The sequence below is a fragment of the Peromyscus leucopus genome, chromosome X (genome assembly GCF_004664715.2).
Source record: "Peromyscus leucopus breed LL Stock chromosome X, UCI_PerLeu_2.1, whole genome shotgun sequence".
NCBI lineage: Eukaryota > Metazoa > Chordata > Mammalia > Rodentia > Cricetidae > Peromyscus > Peromyscus leucopus.
The window spans coordinates 75,814,694-75,838,866 of record NC_051083.1 but is presented as its reverse complement, the minus strand read 5'-3'; positions in this window follow the sequence as shown (position 1 = coordinate 75,838,866).

Genomic DNA, 24,173 nt, shown 5'->3' with positions numbered 1-24,173 from the left:
ATCAAATAATTTTCAGGTTAATTTTAAGAGGACAAAGTGGGAGTTCTGTGTTCAAATTGGCTAGGTTGTGTTGGTTAGTTCAGATTTGGTAATTTAGTTACTGTAGTCAAATGGAGATTTTTGATTGCTGGATCTTTATGATTTGATAGTTGGACCTTAGTTATCAACCTCAGGAAAGAGTCAGGCATAATAAAGTGGCCAAATAAGGGAATAAACATTGGTGACTAGCTTTAAGAATGTAATCTAACATTTTAGCATGGAAGTAGGAAGGGGAAAGGGTGGTACCTGCTGGAGCCATGTTTGCCATTCTCTGGCCTGCTAGAGTCCTTCATAGCCCCAATTATATGCTTTTGTTGTAAGAATTGCTATGTCCATGACATCTCTTAACAGCAATAGAAATTCTAAGGCAGCTTGTGATAACTACATGTTGCTAGCATCTCATGAGGATAGGGCTAGAATGACTGGGAGGTTGGTGACAAAAGGAAGGTACTGTTGTATCTTCAGTAAACCTACAAAGCACAAAAAAATAAGAAACTTGGAAAGCAGACCTTGGAGAGGGAACATGCCCCAGTGTTCAGAGCATGTAGCAGAGCTAAGAGGAAACAGGGTTGAAAAGAAGAGAAGAAGTATTACAAAGCACATACATTTTTAGTGTATCTGGATTTTAAGTTGGTCAATTTCATACAGATAACAGCTATATCATTATTTTCCCCCATTGAACTAATAATTGTCTTCTGATTGTAGAGTTTATTAAATTTATATGTAAAATAATGGACGAATGGAAAAAAATTATTGCAGTATGTTCACTTTTGTATTGTTCTATTTTTGAAAATTATCATCTAATTACATCATATCCTTCCTTCCCTTTCTTGTCTCTAACCTCTCCCATGTACTCTCTCCTGGTGTTTTCTGTATTTCTCATAGCATTTTTGTCCCTTCTTACTCTTACTAATTTTTTTGGTGTTATTTGTGTAGAAATATATTTTGGCTCCCAGTAATTTATTTTTGTAAATTGTTTGAGGTTATAGTAGTTGTACCATTTGATTTTAATTACAATAAGCAAATAATTTATATAGTAATTGTACACAATTTGAAAAGTTTCTGGTTTTGATTTTACTTTGGTGTTTTTGAGAGAAGGTCTCACTATGTGGCTGCGACTTTCCAGGAACTCACTATGTAGATAAGGCTAGACTCAAACTCACAGAGTTTTAATTGCCATTTTCTGCTAAGAACTGGGATTAAAACCATGGGCCATTATTTCCAGTTGATATGTTCTCTGACATTGTCTTTCAAAATTTTATGCACATTATCATAAATTTATACTTGTCTTTAAAAATAACATAAAAGAATAACAAGTGAAATGTGTCGCGTCCGCCTCAACCAGCAAGGAAGACACAACATCAGGCTCTTCTCCAAGCAGTTTATTCAGGAACCTTGAAACAATCTTCTGACCCTGGGGAAAGCCAACCCACAACCTAAGTAGCTTCTGGGCAGCCAACCCCAATCTGCCACGTGGGTACTGCGGATAGGTCCAGGTACGGGGAAGCAAGCCAAATCCTTAGCCTTAGCCAAATAAGGAGTTGTTTATCACAGAGAGCACTCACCGTCAGGAGGGTGGAAGGCAGAAGCCAGCACCATCTTTGAGGCACAGCTGCACGCAGCTCTCTACAGAACCCCCTTTTTTATTTATTGCAACAGACAAGAGTAGAGGCCTGATCTCTGTAAGAATGAATCAGGGATATTGTACTGACGCTTACTCAGGCGTCAGCCACCTGAGTAGTGCCAGACCCATCCGATACCCTTTTCACAGAGGTGGGACATGAGGTATCAACCCACATGCAATCAGGCGTGCTCTCCTTGGGGTCCGATATGCAATGGGCCCCAAGTGCAGTGCTTAAGCCTTGCATCCCATGCTAGGGAACTTAATGCTTCATGTTGGCCAACCATGCTTGAGGGGACTGGCCCGCCTCGACAGCTGTAAAGGCCTAAATGATCAAGGCTGCATTGCAACACTGAGAGATCCTAAGCAGGCAGATACACCATAGGCAAACCAGAGAAACCAGCACCAGAAGGCCAGCTAAAGTCTCTATGCCCACCCATTCCTTAAGATGATTCATGGCCATCGAGATCCATGAGGACAGTCCCTCTGCCAGTCCAGCATCCACTCGGGTAGAATTCACAGTGACAATGGCCATCCTCAATTGCTCCATCATATTGTCAAATTCTCCAGACCAATTACCTAAAAGATAGCTAGACAATTCTTTAGATAAATTTGCTGCATATGTGAAATTATAAGATAAAAGGGAAGTGTTCTTTGCCAAATCTACTGCTGTAATTGTTGAAATAAAGAGCAAACAGGGCTAGAACTTTTAATAGGTCCAGCTGCTTCTAATACCTTAAGAGCATAAACAACATAAAAAGCAAGCACCTGAACTTCCTCTTTTATTTTGAGTTAGCTGAACCACAGCTGCTGCTAGACCAGCATTAGTCAGCCCTCCGCCCCCACCCCAGTTCTCAGCAAACCTTCATCCATACCTCTAGCCCCCTGTTCTTATACGGGGTTATGGCAGCCCTACATTCTTTTGTACATTGCTCATAAATAAGTTGCTTAATCAAGGGCATGGCTGTGTCAGGATCCCCAAAAATTCTGCCTGCAGCCTCAACCATGCGAGCTACAAAATCTGAAAAAGGCTGTGTAGGGCCCTGTAAGATCTTGGTAAGATTGCCACTGACTTCACCTTTGTTTGGGAGCAACTTCCAGGCTTTAATACCAATCTTATTAATCTGTTCATAAACCTGTACTGGGTACCCAGTCTGCTGATTGTCGAATCTCCCCTGGCCCAGGAGCATATCCAAGGCCCAAGCCGGCTGCCCTCTGTCTTGGTTGGCCGCAGCCTCTTCATTGGCAAACTCAATCAAAAATGCCTTCCAATTGAGATATTGCCCAGGACTTAGGCAAGCCCAAGCCAACACACTCCAATCGCTAGGGGTAATGCAGTGCTTGCTCAATGCTCCAACTTGGGCCAAGGTAAAAGAAGCGCCCATAATTAGTACTAAAATTTATCTACCTTTTGGTTCGCTCGTCCTCGACCTATTTACTTTCAGTTTTCCGCACTGCGAACTTTCTTTGCTCTTTCTTTGTCTACAGAGAAGAGCAATATCCCCACTTTTGTCGCGGATCCCCACCTTACCTGGGGACTTACCAGTGCACTGCCCTGACCGCGAAGAGTTCTGAGCCTTCAAGAGACAGGGGAAGTAAAGGCTCCCCATACGGGCCATCACTTGTTGTGTCATGACCAACAAGGAAGACGCAACACCAGGCTCTTCTCCAAGCAGTTTATTCAGGAACCTTGAAACAATCTTCTGACCCTGGGGAAAGCCAACCCACAACCTAAGTAGCTTCTGGGCAGCCAACCCCAATCTGCAACGTGGGTACTGCGGATAGGTCCAGGTACGGGGAAGCAAGCCAAATCCTTAGCCTTAGCCAAATAAGGAGTTATCACAGAGAGCACTCACCATCGGGAGGGTGGAAGGCGGAAGCCAGCACCATCTTTGAGGCACGGCTGCACACAGCTCTCTACAGAAATGTCTCACCAACATTACAATAATGCTGCTATTTATATGTTTCCATAGTATTACTTTTACCACAAAACTTAGTTTTGAATTTTACTTTGTTACACTTCCTGTACATGATATCCACTATTCTTCCTTTCAAAGTGAATAAACTAAGTAATAATATGAGGATGGTGGTTCTATGTCTGACCCAATATTCTCTTAGTTTTTGTAATTTCTTTCATTCCAGCTTTACTATGTATGAGCATATTTTATGTTCATTGAGTTTCTCATACCTATTTATTTTTTTTCCCATGTGATTATATATTCTTCTGCAAGCAGTCATTTATACCTCAAAACATCACAGGTCTTCAGCAGTCTTGCAGGTCTAATGTAGCACATCAATTATTATTGTTTTTCATTGTATGTTATTATGGCTTTCATAATGTCATTCATAATATTGCAAGGAGTCAGGTGACACAGAACCAGAAACCACAAATCCACCTAGTCTCTAGGCTAGTGGGAATGTTGCAATCATGTGTCCCTAGATTCCTTCCAATCAGAAAAATAATCTGCTGAGGTCATCCCCTTAAATTCACTGTGTTGCACCCAGAAGATGGTGGGAAAACAACTACAAAGATCATGGGAAGGGCTGACTTTTCATTGTTAGTCATTATCTTGTTTAATGAACTTTATTAACTGTTTTCTAGAGTTCTTACAAAGTTACATTATCCATAAATTTTTTATTTATTTAATGTTATTATAAGGTAACAATGCTTATGAAGCTAGGGGCTACCTAATATTTAATCTTGTTAATTTACATTCTATAAAGTGGTATTGTTTTCATTATTGAATATTAATTTGTATCACATGTTCTTATGTCTATTGAGATAACAGTTTTCCTTTATTTTGTAAATTGTATAGAATTTCATTGACAAATTTTATTATTGTGATAAAATAACAAAAATCAACATCATAATAATTTTGTGTACATAGTGCAGTCACATATATAAATTTACATATAAATTTTTCTTTGTGCAATACTCAAAGTCTATATGTAACATCTTTCACTTTTTTCCCTTTATAAGTCCTGACAACCCTTAATCTGTTTGCTGTTTTGGTTAGTTTGATTATTCTTGTTCCTTATATGAATCTCATAGAACAATTTTTGTCTTTTATGATTGTATATTTTCTATAGTAAAATGTTTTCAAAATTCATTTTGTAGAATGGTTCAATTTCCTTTTAATGCATAAATTTGTGTGTGTATGCATGCCCACTCAGTTTTTCTCCTTCTTGATCATTTGTACTTTAGAGTTCATCCATTCAATCCATCAGTGAGTACTCTTATTGCTCCCAAATTTTGGCTCTTGCAAATACTGCTACTGTAAACACAGATGTACAATTTTCATTTCTAGAAATCTATTTGGGATTATATAGCTAAAAGTAAGCAGGCTACTCAAATGGTGATATAGTTTTTAATATTTTCTAGTTCAATAGTGTTTTCTATATTGGCTACATTATTTATCAATCTTTCTATCTATTTTAACATGAGAAAATAAAATATAATTATATGAAGCACAAAACTAAATTATCATTTATATAATGGCTAATATATGTAGATATAAGCTAATACATACCACATTTATCTTTCTAGGTCTAGTTTACCTCACTCAGATTTTTTTCTACTTCCATTTATTTGCTTGTGAGTTTCATGATGTCATTTAAGAGCTGAGAAATACTACATTGTATAAATGTACCACAGTTTCTTCATCCATGTTTCTGTTGAGGGACATCTACACTGTTTCCACATTGTGGCTACCATGAGTAGAATAGCAATGAACATGACTGTGCAAGTGTCCTTGTGGTATGATAAAGAATCCTTTGGTTATATGCCCTAGAGTGGTATATGTGGATCTTGAGGTAGATGGATTCCCAGTTTTCTGAAGAACCATCATTTCTGTTTCTGTAGTGGCTATACAAGTTTGCATATTCACCAGAAAAGGAGGACTATTCCCTTTGCTCTACATCCTCATGAACATGAGCTGATACTTTTTAAAAAAAAAATCTTAATCATTCTGACAGAAGTAAGATGGAATCTCAAAGTCTCATGAGGCTCCATGTAATAATTGTTGATTTTCATGCCTGTGTTAATGGTAGCCTGCTCAGAAAGACTTTTCCTGTCTTAATATGTTCAATATTATCATCAACTTTCTCTTCTATCATGTTCAGTGCACCTGTTTGATCTCAAGGTCTTTGATCCTCTTGGACTTGAGATTTGTGCAGGATGATTGGTTTTGATCTGTTTGCATTCTTCTACCTCTAACGATCCAGTTTGACCAACAACAATTGGTGAAAGCATTGGCTTTTTCCAGTGTGCGATGCTAGTTCTTTATTTAAAAAAAAGTCAGGTGTCTATAGCTGTGTGGATTTATGTCGGTGTAGATTGATCAACATGCTTATATTTATAGCAATACAGTGCAGTTTTTATTATTACAGCTCTGTAGTACAACTTGAAATTTGGAATGTTGAGACCTCCAGCAGTTCCACTATTCATAACTGTTTGTCTCTCTTGAGTTTTTTGTTTGTTTTTCTTTGTGAAGTTGAGAATTATCCTTTCAAGGTCTGTGAAAGATTGTTTCTTAATTTTAATGGGGATGACACTGAATCTATAGGTTAATTTTGGTAGGATAGCCTTTTTTCCTATGTTAATCAAACAAATTGATGACCACAGGACATCTTCCCATCTTCTACTATCTTCTTTAATTTCTTTTTTCAAAGATTTTATTTGTTATACATTTTTTTCAGCTGCTTGGTTAGAGTTACCTCAAGATAATATTACTTGAGGCTGTTGTGATAGGATTCTTTTCTCTGATTTCTCTCTCAATCCTTTTGTCATTTGTATATAGGAAGACTACTCATTTTTTTGAGTTAATTTTATATCCAGCTACTTTGCTGAAAGGATTTTCAGCTGTAGGATTTCCCCGATGGAATGCTTGGGTTCACTTATGTATACTATCATATCATCAGCAAATAAAGATACGTTGAATTCTTTCTAGCCAAATTGTATATCCTTCATCTTCTTCAGTTGTCTTATTGTTCTAGTTATGACTTCATGTACTATACTGAATTTATATGGAGAGAGTGGACAACTTTGTCTTACATGATTTTATGAGAATTGATTTTAGTTTCTCTCCATTTAAATTTATGTTGCCTAGGCACTTGTTTTAAAGTGCCTTTAGAATGTTGAGGTACATCTCTTTTATCCCTAGTGTCTCCAGGAATTTTTAATAAACATGTTTTGGGTTTTGTCCAAGGTTTTTTCTGAATCTTATGTGATGATCATATATTTTTTGTCTTTCAATTTGTTTATATGATGTATTACATTTATTGATTTTTACATATTGAAACACCTTGTATCTCTGAAATGAATCCTGTTTGATCATGGTAGATGATTTTTCATGTGTTTTTAAATTTGGTTTGCAAATATTTTATTGAGTAATTTTGCAACTAGGTTCATAAGAGAAATTGATCTGTAATTTTCATTGTTAGGCCTTTATGTGGTTTGTAGCAGGGTAACTGTGGCTTCATAAAATGAATTGGGCAATGTTCATTTCGTTGTACTTAGTGGAATAATTTGAGGAGTATTGATAACTCTTCTTTGAAAGTGTGGTAGAATTCTGTGCTAAAATCATCTAGCTCTTTTTTTTATTCTTTTTTGGTTTGTTTGTTTTCTTCTGCTTATTGTTGTTGGTTTATTTTTTGATTGAGAGAATTTGAATAATTCTCTCTCTCATTTAGGGATGTATGTCTGTTTATATTGTTTATTTGATCTTGATTTAACTTTGGTAAATGATACTTATTTGGAAAATTATCCATTTCTATTAGGTTTTCTAATTTGATCAAATAAAAAGCTTTTAATGTATGTCCTTAAGATTCTCTGGATTTCCTAAGTATCTATTGGTCTGTCCAACTTTTAGTTTCTGATTTTAACTTATATATTCTATTTCTGCCTTTAAGTTAGTTTGGATAAAATTTTTCTCTATTTTGTTAATGTACTTAAAGAACCAACTCTTTTTTTTTTTCCACTATAAGCATTTATTTATTTATTTATTTATTTATTTATTTATTTATTTATTGGCTTTCTTTTTTTAACATTTCATTTTATTTACAATACCATTCAGTTCTACATATCAGCCATGGGTTCCCCTATTCTCCCCCCTCCCGCTCCCTCCCTTAACCCCAGCATAACCCCCATTCCCACCTCCTCCAGGGTAAATCCTCCCCTGAGGACTGTGATCAACCTGGTAGACTCAGTCCAGGCAGGTCCAGTCCCTTCCTCCCAGACTGAGCCAAGTGTCCCTGCATAAGCTCCAGGTTTCAAACAGCCAACTTATGCAATGAGCACAGGACTTGGTCCCACTGCCTAGTTGCCACCCAAACTGATAAAGCCAATCAACTATCTCACCTATTCAGAAGGCCTGATCCAGCTGGGGGCCCCTCAGCCTTTGGTTCATAGTTCATATGTTTCCATTCATTTGGCTATTTTTTTTCAATAATTGAGTAAAACCAAAATTTATTATAAGCCACAGTCGTCCTAGGACCTCCATGCTATATATATAGCCTCCATGGTTCTATGGGTTGTGGTCTGATTTTTCTTTATTTTATATCTAGAATCCACTTATGAGTGAGTACATACCATGACTGTCTTTCTGGGTTTGGGTTACCTCACTCAGGATGATTTTTTCTAGTTCCATCCATTTGCCTGCAAATTTCATGCTTTCATTGTTTTTCTCTGCTGAGTAGTACTCCATTGTGTATATGTACCACATTTTTTTCATCCATTCTTCCGTTGATGGGCATCTAGGTAGTTTCCAGGTTCTGGCTATTACAAATAGTGCTGCAATGAACAAAGCTGAGCATGTATCTTTATGGTATGAATCAGCATTCCTTGGGTATATGCCCAAGAGTGGGATGGCTGGGTCTTGAAGTAGTTCGATTCCTAATTTTCTGAGAAACCGCCATATTGATTTCCACAGTGATTGTACAAGTTTACATTCCCATCAACAGTGGAGGAATGTTCCCTTTGCTCCACATCCTCTCCAACATTGGTTGTCATTGGTGTTTTGGATCGTAGCCATTCTAACAGGTGTAAGGTGGTATCTCAGAGTCGTTTTGATTTGCGTTTCTCTGATGATTAAGGATGTTGAGCATTTCTTTAAATGTCTTTCAGCCATTTATAGTTCTTGTTTTGTGAATTCTCTGTTTAGCTCTTTAGCCGATTTTTTAATTGGACTGTTCAGTACTTTGATGTCTAGTTTCTGGAGTTATTTATATACTGTGGAGATCAATCCTCTGTCAGATGTGGGGTTGGCGAAGATCATTTCTCATTCTGTTGGCTGTCTTTTTGTCTTATTGACTGTGTCTTTTGCCCTGCAAAAGCTTCTCAGTTTCAAGAGGTCCCATTTATTAATTGTGCTCAGGGTCTATGCTGTTGGTGTTTTATTTAGGAAATGGTCTCCGGTGCCAATGCGTTCAAGAGTGCTTCCTACTTTCTTTTCTATTAAGTTTAGTGTAACTGGATTTATGTTCAGGTCTTTGATACACTTGGACTTGAGTTTTGTGCATGGTGACAGATATGGATCTATTTGTAATCTTTTACATATTGAGATCCAGTTATGCCAGCACCATTTGTTGAAGATACTTTCTTTTTTCCATTGTATAGTTTTGGCTCCTTTGTCAAAAACCAGGTGTTCATATGTGCATGGATTAATGTCAGGGTCTTCAATTCGATTGCATTGGTCCATATGTTGGTTTTTATACCAGTACCAAAGCTGTTTTTATTACTATAGCTCTATAGTAGAGTTTGAGGTCAGGGATGGTGATGCCTCCAAAGGTTGCTTTATCGTATAGGATTCTTTTAGCTATCCTGGGTCTTTTGTTTTTCCATATGAAGTTGAGTATTTTTCTTTCCAAGTCTGTGAAGAATTGTGTTGGGATTTTGATGGGGATTGCATTGAATCTGTAGATTGCTTTTGGTAAGATTGCCATTTTTACTATGTTAATCCTACCTATCCATGAGCATGGGAGATCCTTCCATTTTCTGATATCTTTTTCAATTTCTTTTTTTAGAGATTTAAAGTTCTTATCAAAAATGTCCTTCATTTGTTTAGTTAGTGTTATCCCAAGGTATTTTATATTATTTGTGGCTATTGTAAAGGGTGATGTTTCTCTGACTTCTTTCTCAGCCCTTTTATCATTTGTGTATAGGAGGGCTACTGATTTTTTTGAGTTGATCTTGTATCCTGCCACTTTACTGAAGGAGTTTATCAGCTGTAGGAGTTCCCTGGTAGAGTTTTTGGGGTCACTTATGTATACTATCATATCATCTGCAAATAGTGAAAGTTTGACTTCTTCCTTGCCAATTTGTATCCTTTTGATCTCCTTTTGTTGTCTTATTGCTCTAGCTAGAACTTCTAGTACTATATTGAATAAATATGGGGAGAGTGGGCAGCCTTGTCTTGTTCCTGAATTTAGTGGTATCGCTTTGAGTTTCTCTCCATTTAATTTGATGTTTGCTGTTGGCTTGCTATAAATTGCTTTTATTATGTTTAGAAATGTTCCTTGTATTCCTAACCTTTCTAAGACCTTTATCATGAAGGGGTGTTGGATTTTGTCAAAGGCTTTTTCAGCATCTATGGAGATGATCATGTGTTTTTTTTTTTTCTTTCAGTTTGTTTATATGGTGTATTACATTGACTGATTTTCATATGTTGAACCATCCTTGCATCCCTGGGAGGAATCCTACTTGGTCGTGACGGATAATTGTCTTGATGTATTCTTGGATTAGGTTTGCCAATATTTTGTTGAGTATTTTTGCATCAATGTTCATGAGGGAGATTGGTCTCTAGTTCTCTTTCTTTGTTGCATCTTTGTGTGGTTTGGGTATAAGGGTAATTGTAGCCTCATAAAAAGAGTTTAGTAGTGTTCCTTCTGTTTCTATTGTGTGGAACACTTTAAAGAGTATTGGTATTAGTTCTTCTTTGAAAGTCTGGTAGATTCTGTACTGAAACCATGTGGTCCTGGGCTTTTTTTGGTTGGGAGCCTTTTGATGACCATTTCTATTTCTTTGGGGGTTATTGGTCTGTTTAAATGGTTTATCTGGTCTTGATTTAATTTTGGTATGTGGTATCTATCCAGAAAATTGTCCATTTCTTCCTGGTTTTCCATATTTGTGGAGTACAGGTTTTTGAAGTATGATCTGATGATTTTCTGGATTTCCTCGTTGTCTGTTGTTATGTCTCCCTTTTCATTTCTGATTTTGGTAATTTGGGTGCTCTCTCTTTGCCTTTTGGTTAATTTGGCTAGGGGTTTGTCTATCTTGTTGATTTTTTTCAAAGGACCAACTCTTTGTTTCATTGATTTTTTTGTATTGTTCTTTTGTTTTCTATTTCTTTGATTTCAGCCCTCAATTTGATTACTTCCTGGCATCTATTTCTCCTGGGTGAGTTTGTTTGTTTTTGTTCTAGAGCTTTCAGTTGTGTTGTAAATTCAATGGTATGGGATTGCTCCATCTTCTTTATGTGTGCATTTAGAGCTATGAACTTTCCTCTTAGCACTGCTTTCATAGTGTCCCATAAGTTTGGGTACGTTGTACTTTCATTGTCATTGAATTCTAGGAAATCTTTAATTTCTTTCTTTATTTCTTCCTTGACCCATCGATGTTTCAGTTGGGCATTATTCAGTTTCCATGAGTTTGTGGGTTTTTTATAATTTTTGTTGTTGTTGAGGTCTAACTTTAAGGCATGGTCGTCTGATAAGATGCAGGAGATTATTCCATTTTTTTTTTGTATCTGTTGAGATTTGTTTTGTGTCCAAGCATGTGGTCAATTTTTGAGAAGGTTCCATGGGGTGCTGAGAAGAAGGTATATTCTTTGTGTTAGGATGGAATGTTCTGTAGATATCTATTAGGTCCATTTGAGTCATAACATCTGTTAGGTCCTTTATTTCTTTGTTAAGTTTCAGTCTGGTAGATCTGTCTTTTGGTGAGAGTGGTGTGTTAAAATCTCCCACTACTAATGTGTAGTATTCATGTGCGTTTTAATCTTTAGTAGTGTTTCTTTTATGAATGTGGGTGCTTTTGTATTTGAGCATAAATATTCAGAATTGAGACTTCATTTTGGTGGATTTTTCCCGTGATAAATATGTAATATCCATCCTGATCTCTTTGATTGATTTTAGTTTGGAGTCTATTTTATTAGATATTAGGATAGCTACACCAGCTTGTTTCTTAGGTCCATTTGCTTGGAAAGCCTTTTCCCAGCCCTTTACTCAGAGGTAGTGTCTGTCTTTGAAGTTAAGGTATGTTTCTTGTATGCAGCAGATGGATGGGTCCTGTTTTCTTATCCATTCTGTTAGCCTGTGTCTTTTTATAGGTGAGTTGAGACCTTTGATATTGATGGATATTAATGACCAGTGATTGTTAATTCCTGTTATTTTTTGTGGTTGTGTTGTGTTGTCCTTCTTTGGTGTATGTTGGTGTAGGATTATCTATTGCTTGATTTTTCATGGATGTGTTTAGCTTCTTTGGGTTGGATTTTCCCTTCTAGTGCTTTCTGTACGGCTGGGTTTATAGACAGGTATTGATTAAATCTGGTTTTATCCTGAAATATTTTGTTTACTCTGCCTATGGTGATTGAGAGTTTTGCTGGGTATAATAGTCTGGGTTGGCATCCGTGGTCTCTTAGTGTCTGCATAAGTTTTGTCTGTGATCTTCTAGCTTTCATAGCCTCTATTGAGTAGTCTGGTGTTATTCTGATGGGTTTGCCTTTATATGTTACTTGTTCTTTTTCCTTTGCGGCTCTTAATATTTTTTCTTTGTTCTGTGTGTTTAGTGTTTTGATTATTATGTGGCGAGGGGACTTTTTTTTTTTTGGATCCAGCCTATTCGGTGTTCTGTAAGCTTCTTGTATCTTCATAGGTATTTCTTTCTTTAGGTTAGGAAAATTTTCTTCTATGATTTTGTTGAATATATTTTCTGTGCATTTGAGTTGGTATTCTTCTCCTTCTTCTATCCCTATTATTCTTAGGTTTGGTCTTTTCATGGTGTCCCAAATTTCCTGGATGTTTTGTGTTATGACTTTTTTGTCTTTAGTGTTTTCTTTGACTGACGCATCTATTTTCTCTATCGTGTCTTCAGTGTCAGAGATTCTCTGTTCCATCTCTTGCAATCGGTTGGTTATGCTTGTTTCTGTAGTTCCTGTTCATTTAGTCAGGATTTCTATTTCCAGCATTCCCTCAGCATGTGTTTTCTTTATTGTCTCAAATTCATTTTTCAGATCTTGGAATGTTTCTTTCATCTGTTTAATTGCTTTTTCTTGGTTTGATTTGATTTCTTCCCATTTTTTGTTCGTTTTTTCTTCCATTTCTTTAAGGGAGTTTTTTATTTCCTCTTTAATGCAGTTTTTCCATTTCCTCTTTAAGGGAAGTTTTTATTTCCTCTTTGAGGGAATGTTTTATTTCTTCTTTAAGGGCCTCTATCATCTTCTTAAAGTCATTTTTAGGGTTGATTTCTTCTGTTTCTTCTTTCTTGGTATGTTCAGGTCTTGCAGGTGTAGAATCACTACATTCTGATGTTGCCATATAGGTCTTTATGTTGTTGCCTGTATTTTTGCACTGGCGTCTACTCATCTCTTCCTCTGCTTGGTGCAGGTGGTGTCTGTGTCTGAGAGTGCCTCTCTTGTTCTAATTTTTAGTCTTGGTTTAGTAGGAGTTCTTGGTTAAATTGGTGCTATTCAGCTGTTTCTTCAGGGGCAGTTGATCTCAACCAATGAAGTATATACTTATGATTCTGATGATCTGGTTTGGTGGCTGAGCAACGCTTTCTTCTGTGTTCCCAGGTCACGTTTTGTTCATTCGTCAACTCCTCAGCTGACCTTGTTTCTTCAGACTTCAAACTGTAAGCATCTGAATCCTCTCCCAGATGGATTTCAGCTGAGTGGGGTAGTCTTACCAACACCTCCAAGTTGTTGAGTTTTGCAGGATCAGCAGCTGGGCCCTGGGTTGTCCTCAGACAGAGTGTTCAGATTCGTTCTGGTTCCATCCCACGGAGATAGCTTCTTCCCTGCGTGTTGGGGTTAGAGGTGTCCCTGTTCCAAGCTGCGTCTTCTTGTCTCCATTGCCAGGCCTGTCTACCTCTGTGGGCTGACGCTGGGCCTGTATGTCTCTGCCGGCTGCTGCTGGGCCTATATGTCCATGTCGGCTACCACCACCAGGCCTGTCTACCTCTGCGGGCAGCCGCTGGGCCTGTATGTCTCTGCCGGCTGCTGCCGGGCCTGTATGTCCCTGTCAGCTGCCACTGCCGGGCCTATCTGCCTCTGCATGCGGCCACCGCGGGCCTACCTGTGTCTGCTTGTCTCTGCCGCCGGGCCCGTCTCAAGAACCAACTCTTAGCTGCATCGAATCTTTGTAATGCTGTCTTATTTCTATTTCATTGATTTCAGAGCTTAGTTTAATTATAATACTTTTTGAAATCTCCTTATCTTAGCTATAATTAAATCTATTTGTTCAAAAGTTTTCAGGGATGTTGCTAAGTTACTTGAATGGAATATCTCCAGTTTTTTTAATAGGCACTTAGTGCTATGAACTTACCTCTTACAACTGCATTCATACCCCATAAGTTTGCATATGCTGTATATTCATTTTCTTTGAATTCTAGAAAGTCTTATTTCATTCTTTGTATTTTTCTTGACTCATTTTTCATTCAGTAGAGAGTTGTTCACATTCCATGAGATTTTTTAAAATTTCTGTTCTTTCTGTTGTTGCTGAAATCCACCTTTAATCCTTGGTGATTTGACAAGATACAGAAAGTTATTTAAACTTTCTTTTTTTTTTCCCGAGACAGGGTTTCTCTGTGTAGCTTTGCACCTTTCCTGGAACTCACTTGGTAGCCCAGGCTGGCCTTGAACTCACAGAGATCCGCCTGCCTCTGCCTCCTGAGTGCTGGGATTAAAGGCGTGCACCTCCACAGCCCGGCTTTAAACTTTCTTGTACCTATTTAAGCTTGCTATGTGTCCAAGTATGAGGACATATTTGGAGAAAGTTCCATGAGTTGCTGAGATGAAGTTATTATATTCTTTAGTGATTGGGGAAATATATTATAAACATTTCTTAGATACATTTGATTTATTTTTTTCAGTTAGCTCCAGCATTTCTCTGTTTATTTATTTTTTTCTTTTCTGGGTAACCTGTTCATTGGTGAGAGTAAGACATTGAAAGAAATAATTGGTTCTTTGAGAAAATCAACAAGATAGACAAGCCCTTAAGCAAAGTAACCAAAAAGCAGAAAGAGAGAGTATCTAAATTAACAAAGTCAGAAATAAAAAGGGAAACATAACAACAGAAAAGGAGGAAATCTAGAGAATCAGTGGGTCATAATTAAAAAACATGTACTCCACAAAATTGGACGATCAAAAAATAAATCAATAATTTTCTTGATAGGTATCACATACCAAAATTAAATCAAGACCAGATAAACAATTTAAATGGCCCAATAACCCCTAAGAAATAGAAACAGTCATTAAAAGTTTTCAATCCCAAAAGAGCCCAGGACCAGATGGTTTCAGTCCAGAATTCTACCAGATTTTCAAAACAGAGCTAATACCAATATTCTCCAAATTGTTCCACAAAATAGAAAAAGAAGGAAGATTAACAAACTCCTTTTATGAGGATACAGCTACCCTGATACCCAAACCGCACAAAGATACAACAAAGAAAGAGAATTACAGACCAAGATCCCTCATGAACATTGATGGAAAAGTACTCAATAAAATATGGGCAACCAGAATCCAAGAACACATCAAAAACTTATCCACCTTGAACAAGTAGGCTTCATCCCAGAGATGAAAGAATGGTTCAATATAGATGTAACCAACCCTCTTATTAAATAAGAAACACAGAACCAATGAAAAGAAGAGAGCTAAGAGTTCAGAGCTAAGAGCCTTACCCATCTGCTGCAACTAGCCTCTTCAGCCAAGAGACCTACTTCCTGTGTTTTTGTCTTTATGTTGACTTTCTGTTCTGCCTTCTCATTGGCTGTAAACTCAACCACATGACTGCCTCATCACTGCCTGTCTGTACAGACCTCCAGGTATTCTATGGTTGGTATTGAGATCAAAGGTGCGTATCGCCAATGCCGGCTGTATCCTTGACCACACAGAGATTTACCTAGCTCTGCCTACCAAGTGCTGGGATTAAAGATATGCACCACCACCACCCAGCTTATGCTATGGCTCTAATAGCTCTAACCCCAGGCAACTTTATTTATTAACATACAAATCACATTTTAGTACAAATAAAATGTCACTATATTTCAACATATGAAAATCTGTCAAAATAAAACACCAAATAAACAAACTGAAAGAAAAAAACCCACATGATCATTTCAATAGAGGCTGAAGAAGCCTTTGACAAAATCCAACACCACTTCATGATAAATATCTTAGAGAAATCTGGAATATAAGGAATATACCTAAACATAATAAAGGCATTTTACAGCAAGCCAACAGCCAACATCAAATTAAATGGAGAGAAACACAGATTAATTCCACTAAAATCAGGAACAAGACAAGGCTGTCCACTCACCCCATATTTATTCAATAAAGTACTTGAAGTTCTAGTTAGAGCAATAAGACAACAAAGGGAGATCACGGCAATACAAATTGTAAAGGAAGAATTCAAACTTTCACTATTTGAAGATGATATGATAGTATACCTAAGTGCCCCCCAAGATTCTACCAAGGAGCTCCTACAGATGATAAGCACCTTCAATAATATGGCAGGATACAAGATTAACTCAAATAAGTCAGTAGCCCTCTTATATACAAAAGATAAATGGGCTGAGAAAGAAATCAGAGAAACATCACCCTTTACTATAGCTACAAATAATATAAAATACATTGGGATAACTCTAACTAAGCAAATAAAAGACCTGTATGACAAGAACTTTAAGTCTGTGAAGAATGAAATTGAAGAAGATATCAGAAAATTGAAAGATTTCCAATGTTCATGGATAGTAAAATTGGCAATGTTACCAAAACCAATCTATAGATTCAATGCAGTCCCCATCAATATCCCAACACAATTCTTCATATGGAAAAACAAAAAACTCAGGATAGCTAAAACAATCTTGTACGATAAAGCTACCTCTGGAGGCATCACCATCCCTAACCTCAAGCTTTACTATAGAGCTATAGTATTAAAAACAGCATAAAAACCAACATGTGGACCAATGGACTCGAATAGGAGACCATGACATTAATGTACACACCTATGAACACCTGATTTTTGACAAAGAAGCCAAAACTGTACAATGGAAACAGGAAAGCATCTTCAACAAATGATGCTGGCATAACTGTATGTCAACACATAGAAGATTGCAAATAGATCCATATCTATCATTATGCACAAGATTCAAGTACAAGTGGATTGAAGACCTCTGGCGGCATCACCATCCCTGACCTCAAGCTCTACTATAGAGCTACAGTAATAAAAACAGCTTGGTATTGGCATAAAAACTAACATGTGGACCAATGGAATCGAATTGAAGACTCTGATATTAACCCGCACACGTATGAACATATAATTTTTGACAAAGAAGTCAAAAGTGTACAATGGAAAAAAGAAAGCATCTTCAACAAATGGTGCTAGCATAACTGGATGTCAACATGTAGAAGGCTGCAAATAGATTCATATCTGTCACCGTGCACAAAACTTAAGTCCAAGTGGATCAAGGACCTCAACATAAATCCAGCTACTCTGAACCTGCTAGAAGAGAAAGTAGGAAGTAGTCTTGAAGACATTGGCATAGAAGATCACTTCCTAAATATAACACCAGTAGCAAAGACACTGAGACAAACAATCAATCAATGGGAACTCTTGAAACTGAGAAGCTTTTGTAGAGCAAAGGATATGGTCAACAAGGCAAAGCGACAGCCTACAGAATGGGAAAAGATCTTCACCAACCCCACATCTGACAGAGGACTGATATCCAGAATATATAAGGAACTCAAGATTAGACATCAAAACGACCAACAGTCCAATTAAGAAATGGGCTATAGAACTAAAAAGAGAATTTTCAACAGAGGAAACTCAAATGGCTGAAAGACATTTAAGGAATTGCTCAATATCCCTAATCATCAGGGAAATGCTAATCAAAACAACTCTGAGAAGCGGTGAGCTCCTCGGCCAGCGAGGAAGAATGACCACCACTGAGGATTCTTCTCAGATCACACTTTATTGGAGCGCCTCTTGATTAAGGGAGAGCGGGAGGTGAGGGGCCCTGAGGACTAAACTGCAGCTGCCTATATAGGGAATCAGGCAAACGTGCCATACTGTGATTGGGTCCCGCCAGAATGCTAGCATGGGGAGCCACAGGATAGGTTGAGGACATAAGGCCAATTACCATACTCGTGCATCATAGCCAAATATGGAGTTGTTTACAGCTAGGCTACCAGGAAGCCAGCGCCATCTTTGAATGGCAGCTCCCTACTCTGAGATACCACCTTACGCCTGTCAGAATGGCTATGATCAAAAACACTGAAGACACTTTATGCTGGAAAGGATGTGGAACTATGGGAACTCTCCTACACTGCTGGTGGGAATGCAAACTTGTACAACCACTTTGGAAATCAATATGGTGCTTTCTTAGAAAATTGGGAATCAATCTCCTCCAAGATCCAGCTATACCACTCTTGGGCATATACCCAAGAAATGCTCAATCATACCAAAAGAGCACTTGCTCAGCTATGTTCATATCAGCATTATTTGTAATAGCCAGTACCTGGAAACAACCTAGATGCCCTTCAACTGAAGAATGGATAAATAAATTGTGGCACATATACACAATGGAATACGACTCAGCAGAGAAAAACAATGAAAGCATGAAATTTGCAGGCAAATGGATGGAACTAGAAAAAATCTTCCTGAGTGAGGTAACCCAAACCCAGAAAGACAGTCATGGTATGTACTCACTCATAAGTGGATTCTAGATATAAAATAAAGAACAATCAGACCACAACCCATAGAACCATGGAGGCTATATATATAGCATGGAGGTCCCTAGGATGACTGTGGCTTATAATAAATTTTGGTTTTACTCAATTATTGAAAAAAAATAGCCAAGTGAATGGAAACATACGAACTATGAACCAAAGGCTGAGGGGCCCCCAGCTGGATCAGGCCTTCTGAATAGGTGAGACAGTTGATTGGCTTTATCAGTTTGGGAGGCAACTAGGCAGTGGGACCAAGTCCAGTGCTCATTGCATGAGCTGGCTGTTTGACATCATGAGGTTGCAGGCAAATGGATGGATCTAGATAAAAATCATCCTGAGTGAGGTAAACCAGACTCAGAAAGACAAATATGGTATGTACTCACTCATAGGAGGGTACTAGAGGTGGAACAAAGATGACTGGACTGCTACTTACATCACCAGGGAGGCTATCTGGAATACAGGACCCCAAGAAGGAAACGAGGATCGCCCAATGATGGAGAAATGGTTGATATCTACATGAACAACCTGGACATGAGTGAGAGTAATGAAGGGCAAGGGTCGAGGGAAAGAGAGCCTGTGGGAGTGGTAGATCCCAGCTGGATCAAGAACAGAGAGGAAGAACAAGGAATAGGAGACCATGTTAAATGAAGACCACATGAGAAAAGAAGAAACAAATTGCTAGAGAGGCCCACAGAAATCCACTTACCTTCTTGTAGGAGGGAAAGGAGCATGGGTTGTGGGGAGAGACTGGAGAGGCTGGAGGGGGGAAGAGGGGTATCATTGATTGGTATGTAACATGAATAAAAACATTTCTTAATAAAAAATAAAATAAAAGATTCTATAAACTACAGAAAAAAAGAAATGTGTCAGGGTTATTTTTTTCAGTAAGTTTTTGAGAAAAATGTTTTATGATCATATGCACACCACAAACTCCTCCCAGATCCACACCTACTTTCCTTATGCACCTAACTTTTTGTCCTTTATTTTTTAAACAATTAAACTGAATTTGTGCTACATACACATTCTTAGATGTGTTATCCTTCATTTATGTATGCTCCACCTACCAGGGGTGGAGCATACATTACAGAAAACCAACTCTCCTTTTCTCATCATCAGCTATCCATTGCCAATCCTAATTGATTTGGGGTGAGTTGTCATGTCCAAGTCTCCTTTTCATGCTAGGATTTGATCTGAATTGAACTTGCATGGCTCTTTGCATGCTGTGAGTCTGTATATTTGGCTTCTGTGCTGTATCTGGAGGTAGGGTAGTAGTTCCTTGTATTCATCCACAACCTCTGGATTTTATATTCTTTCAATCACCTCTCCAGTGGTAATTCATGAGCATTGATAGGAGGGAATGTGATATAGATGGCCCTTTTAGGGCTGAGCATTCTGTGGCCTCTTGTTCTCTACAGCTTGGTCTGTTATGGATCCTTGTGTTAATCAGTGTCTACTGCAAATAAAAGTTATCCTGATGAGAGTTGAGTGATGCATAATACATGTATATAATGATAAATAATTATTATTCAGGTTAATGCTATTCATATTTAGCAAAAAATAATACATTTTACTGTTATTAAATAAAGTTTCCTTGTGGTCAGAGCTGATAGTAAGCCATAGCAGAGCTGGGCATTTGTGGTACATGCTTTTAATCCCAGCACTTGGTAGGCAGAGCTAGGTAGATCTCTGTGTGGTCAAGGATACAGCCAGCATTGGAGACACATGCCTTTAATCTCAATACCAACCATAGAAGATCTGGAGGTCTCTACAGACAGCAGTGATGAGGCAGTTATGTGGTTGGGTTTATAACCCATGAGAAGGCAGAACAGAAAGTCTATATAAAGACAAAAACACAGGAAGTAAGTCTCTCTTGGCTGAAGAGGATCGCTGAAGCAGGAAGGGTAAGGCTCTTAGCTCTGACCTCTTGGGCTTTTATCTTTACATTGGCTGTGTGTTTCTTATTTAATAAGACGGTTACTTCTACATTCTTCCCTAATACCTATGACCTAACTAGCCACAGAGTCTCAGTACAACAACAGTGTCAGGTATGGATTTCAACTTATGGAGTAAGATTTAATTCCACAATGAAACTAGTTGTGTACACTGATGGTGTTCTTAACACAATAGTACCAGTGGGCATATATTGCTAGGCTAGACTTTATTGTGGCTCACAATGTTCACAGATATGTAGGGTCCATGAAAGTGGGTAGCATCTTCTGACAGTGGTCTAGATTAATTGAAATAGAAGGAAGAAAGCTTTTTATATTTGGGGTTTACTTGGCCTGCACTCTTGCTGGCAAGTTTATCTACTATGTTGCTAATAATGCTTCTGTGGCTGGTATATTTGTTGATACTAGAACCAGCTTCATAGACCTAAAATACAAAATAAAGACTAGCAGCTCTTCATGAATCCTCCATAATTTGGTTCCAGATTGTGATGGCTGAATAACTATTGCAATCTTAGCCTCTCCAGTTTGAACTCTAACCATATCAATAAGGTCAATGAAATAAATCCTCTTTTAACAAATATCCATTCTGTGATTTCTGTTTCTCTAGAAATCTCTGCCTAACAGAACACAAAAAGTTTAATATATATATATATATATATATATATATATATATATATACACTTTTCAAAATATTCTTATGAGTTAAGGTTATATTATCCATCAGTATGGTAAGTTCTCTTTGTTCATGAACACAATGAGAATCCAATGAGAAACAGAAGCAATAATGTAAATTCCAATATATTTAAAATAAATGTATTTATTTTACATCCCAGCCACAGTTTCTTCTCTCTCCTCTCCTCCTATTCCCGCTCACTTCCCACCCACTAATCCACTCATCCTTCATTTTTGTTTAGGAAGTGGCATATCTCCCATGAGTATCAATAAAATATAGTATACAAAGTTGCAGTAAGACTAAGCGCCTCTCCATGTATTAAGGCTGGGCAAGGCAATGCAGTATGAGGAGCAGGGTCCCAAAAGCCACTAAAATTCAGAGACAGACCCTGTTCCCACTGTTAGGATGCTGCAATCCTTTCTCTCCCTCTTTAGGGAGATTCCCTGAACACTGCCTAATGTTTCTGTGGATCTGGATCTGTTTCCATCAGTTACTGGATGAAGTTCCTCTGATGACAATTGGGCTAGGCAACAATCTGGTCATAGTTTAGGCTATATCTGCTATTGCTAGGAATCTTAGCTGGGGTCATTTTTATAGACTCCTAGGAGATTCCCTTGTGCTAAAAACCTGGCTCAAATCCTTTTTATTGACCCCTTCTTTGAGTGCTTTTATTTCCAGGCCTGCAACTCTGACATGACAGTAATGTTCATTGGCTGTGAAGGTAAATGTGGCCATTCCTGACTCTTTGTATTTTTCAAATACTGAATTCCAGTATTCATGTTATGAGATAAGTAGCATCACATAGAAGTGTATCTTGAATAAACAGATTGTATCATGAAAATGATATCCAATTCTTTCAGAAAAAATTCATCTGAGCTAGCACTGCAGTTTGACGTGTAGAACAGTTCAGTGTTATATGAGGCCATCTGCCCTGGATGAGGTGGAATATTCAACACTAGTCCATCACACAATCATTGGTCTCCTTCTTCTACTCCTTTATATAGGTTAGATTTCTGCTGAATCTAAATTTAAGTTCATTAGTAGGTAATTAGTAAGGACTCATGCCATTTTAATGGAATAATTGTCCTTGACTTCTTGGTCGTCTACACTATTGAAGATCTCATTTTATTTACCCATATATTTTCCCCTATAGACTCTGTGCTCTAATGACCAGCTCTACAACTGCCTCAGGATAATGACTCCTTGATTGCCACTCTGACTTTATTAATCATTATGGTAATCAGTGTCTTCTGTCTTTTACCACTTAAGTGCCACACTATCTGGCCTTTTGAATATAACCCCATGGATGTTAACTCACTGGGATCTGTGACTCTCTGTTATCATCATTCCTTGTTCAAAGAATAGAGGTAAAAATGAAATCGTTAGTAATTCTGGTGATAGACTCCATGGCACATTTCTAATGATCTTAGAACACAGTGGTCTTTCTGGCATTTCTAACAAAACATATGCAATCCAACCTGCCTGTTTCTCTCAGCATCTCTACTCCATCCTTCACTCTAATCCACAGCATATTAGGAGTTTTCAAATTATTGAAACTAACTTTTTTTAAAAAAAAATTTAAAGTCATTTACACAAGGAACATTCTTATACACCTTTATCTGTTTTTTCAATCCTATGTTTTTATATTGTGTCAATAAAGTTTTGCTTATGTTAGCCTACATTTGACTTTATGTGATCAAATTGTCATAAAATACAGTACTTATATATTTCCATAGTTCTTCCAAGTATATGCCAGCAATATTAATCATCGATTACTTTGCCTCTTTTGCTTAATAACCAAGGTAAGCACATCTGCACTCATATATATTTGATATTCATTTTTAGTTGGTAGTCAGACAAGAAAACAGGACCAGGCTGCAATGATGTGCTTGGAATGAGAATTCTGTAGCATTCTTCATAACAGTGTAAATCCTACCTTACACTATGAAAGGGAAAAACACTTTCTTAGCTCATTCCTTAATGCATGATTAAAAGGCTCTAGTATACTAAACATAAACCAGGTGACCTTGTCTCAGCGTTTGGGATCATATAATATCCCCATTAGCGCCATGACCTCTACAAAACAGACTGAAAGAAGTATAATGAAAGGCTAAGGGCTAAGGGCTTATGATAATGGCTCAGTGGAAAAGCCAAGGAAGTATGGTGTTAGCATTCAAATATCTCTTGAGTTTTGCAATTCTCACAATTCCATGTTCAGCCTACTACTAAGTAATGCCTGACCTTCCATTAGTGGTGATAAAGGTTCATTTCTTTATTATTATTCAAGAACTCTGCATTTGGCCATTAACTGCTTATTAAAAGCCTATCATCTTTCATTATCTTTTTTATAGGAGGCCAATATACCATATTAGTATCTAGCCAAATATATCATTGTAAGCATGATTCCTTCCCAATCCCTTTCAAATAAGTGCAAAACAATATTTGCCACAAAATTCGCTTTCACTGACCATTTTTCCAAAGCATCACCTGTGAAGTTGAAACACTACTGCAGGTCTGGGTTCATACATGTCTCATATATACAGTGTAGCATCAACTTTATGGATTGATACACAGACAACTTTATCCAAATTCCTTCTCAGGTAATTCTTTGGACGATTCTCAAAAGAACTAATAATCCTAAAAGCAGGTACCAACAAAAATATATATAAACCAGTACTCTATCCTAGTTAACAGTGATTAACCATTTATCACTATCTCACTCCCAGGCTAATGTAATTTATTCTGCACATTTCTTATAATTGAATGAAGATGCTGTTATCTTGTGACTGACATTTTTCAAATATCCTAAGACAGCATACCTGTATACCATATACTGGTGTTTTATGTCTAGAGCTAAATAATGCTACATTGGATGAAAGTAACAAATTATTCTTATAGTCAGGTGTTTATAGAAAATTGACTTTTTCCAACTTTTAGTTGCTATTAATGGT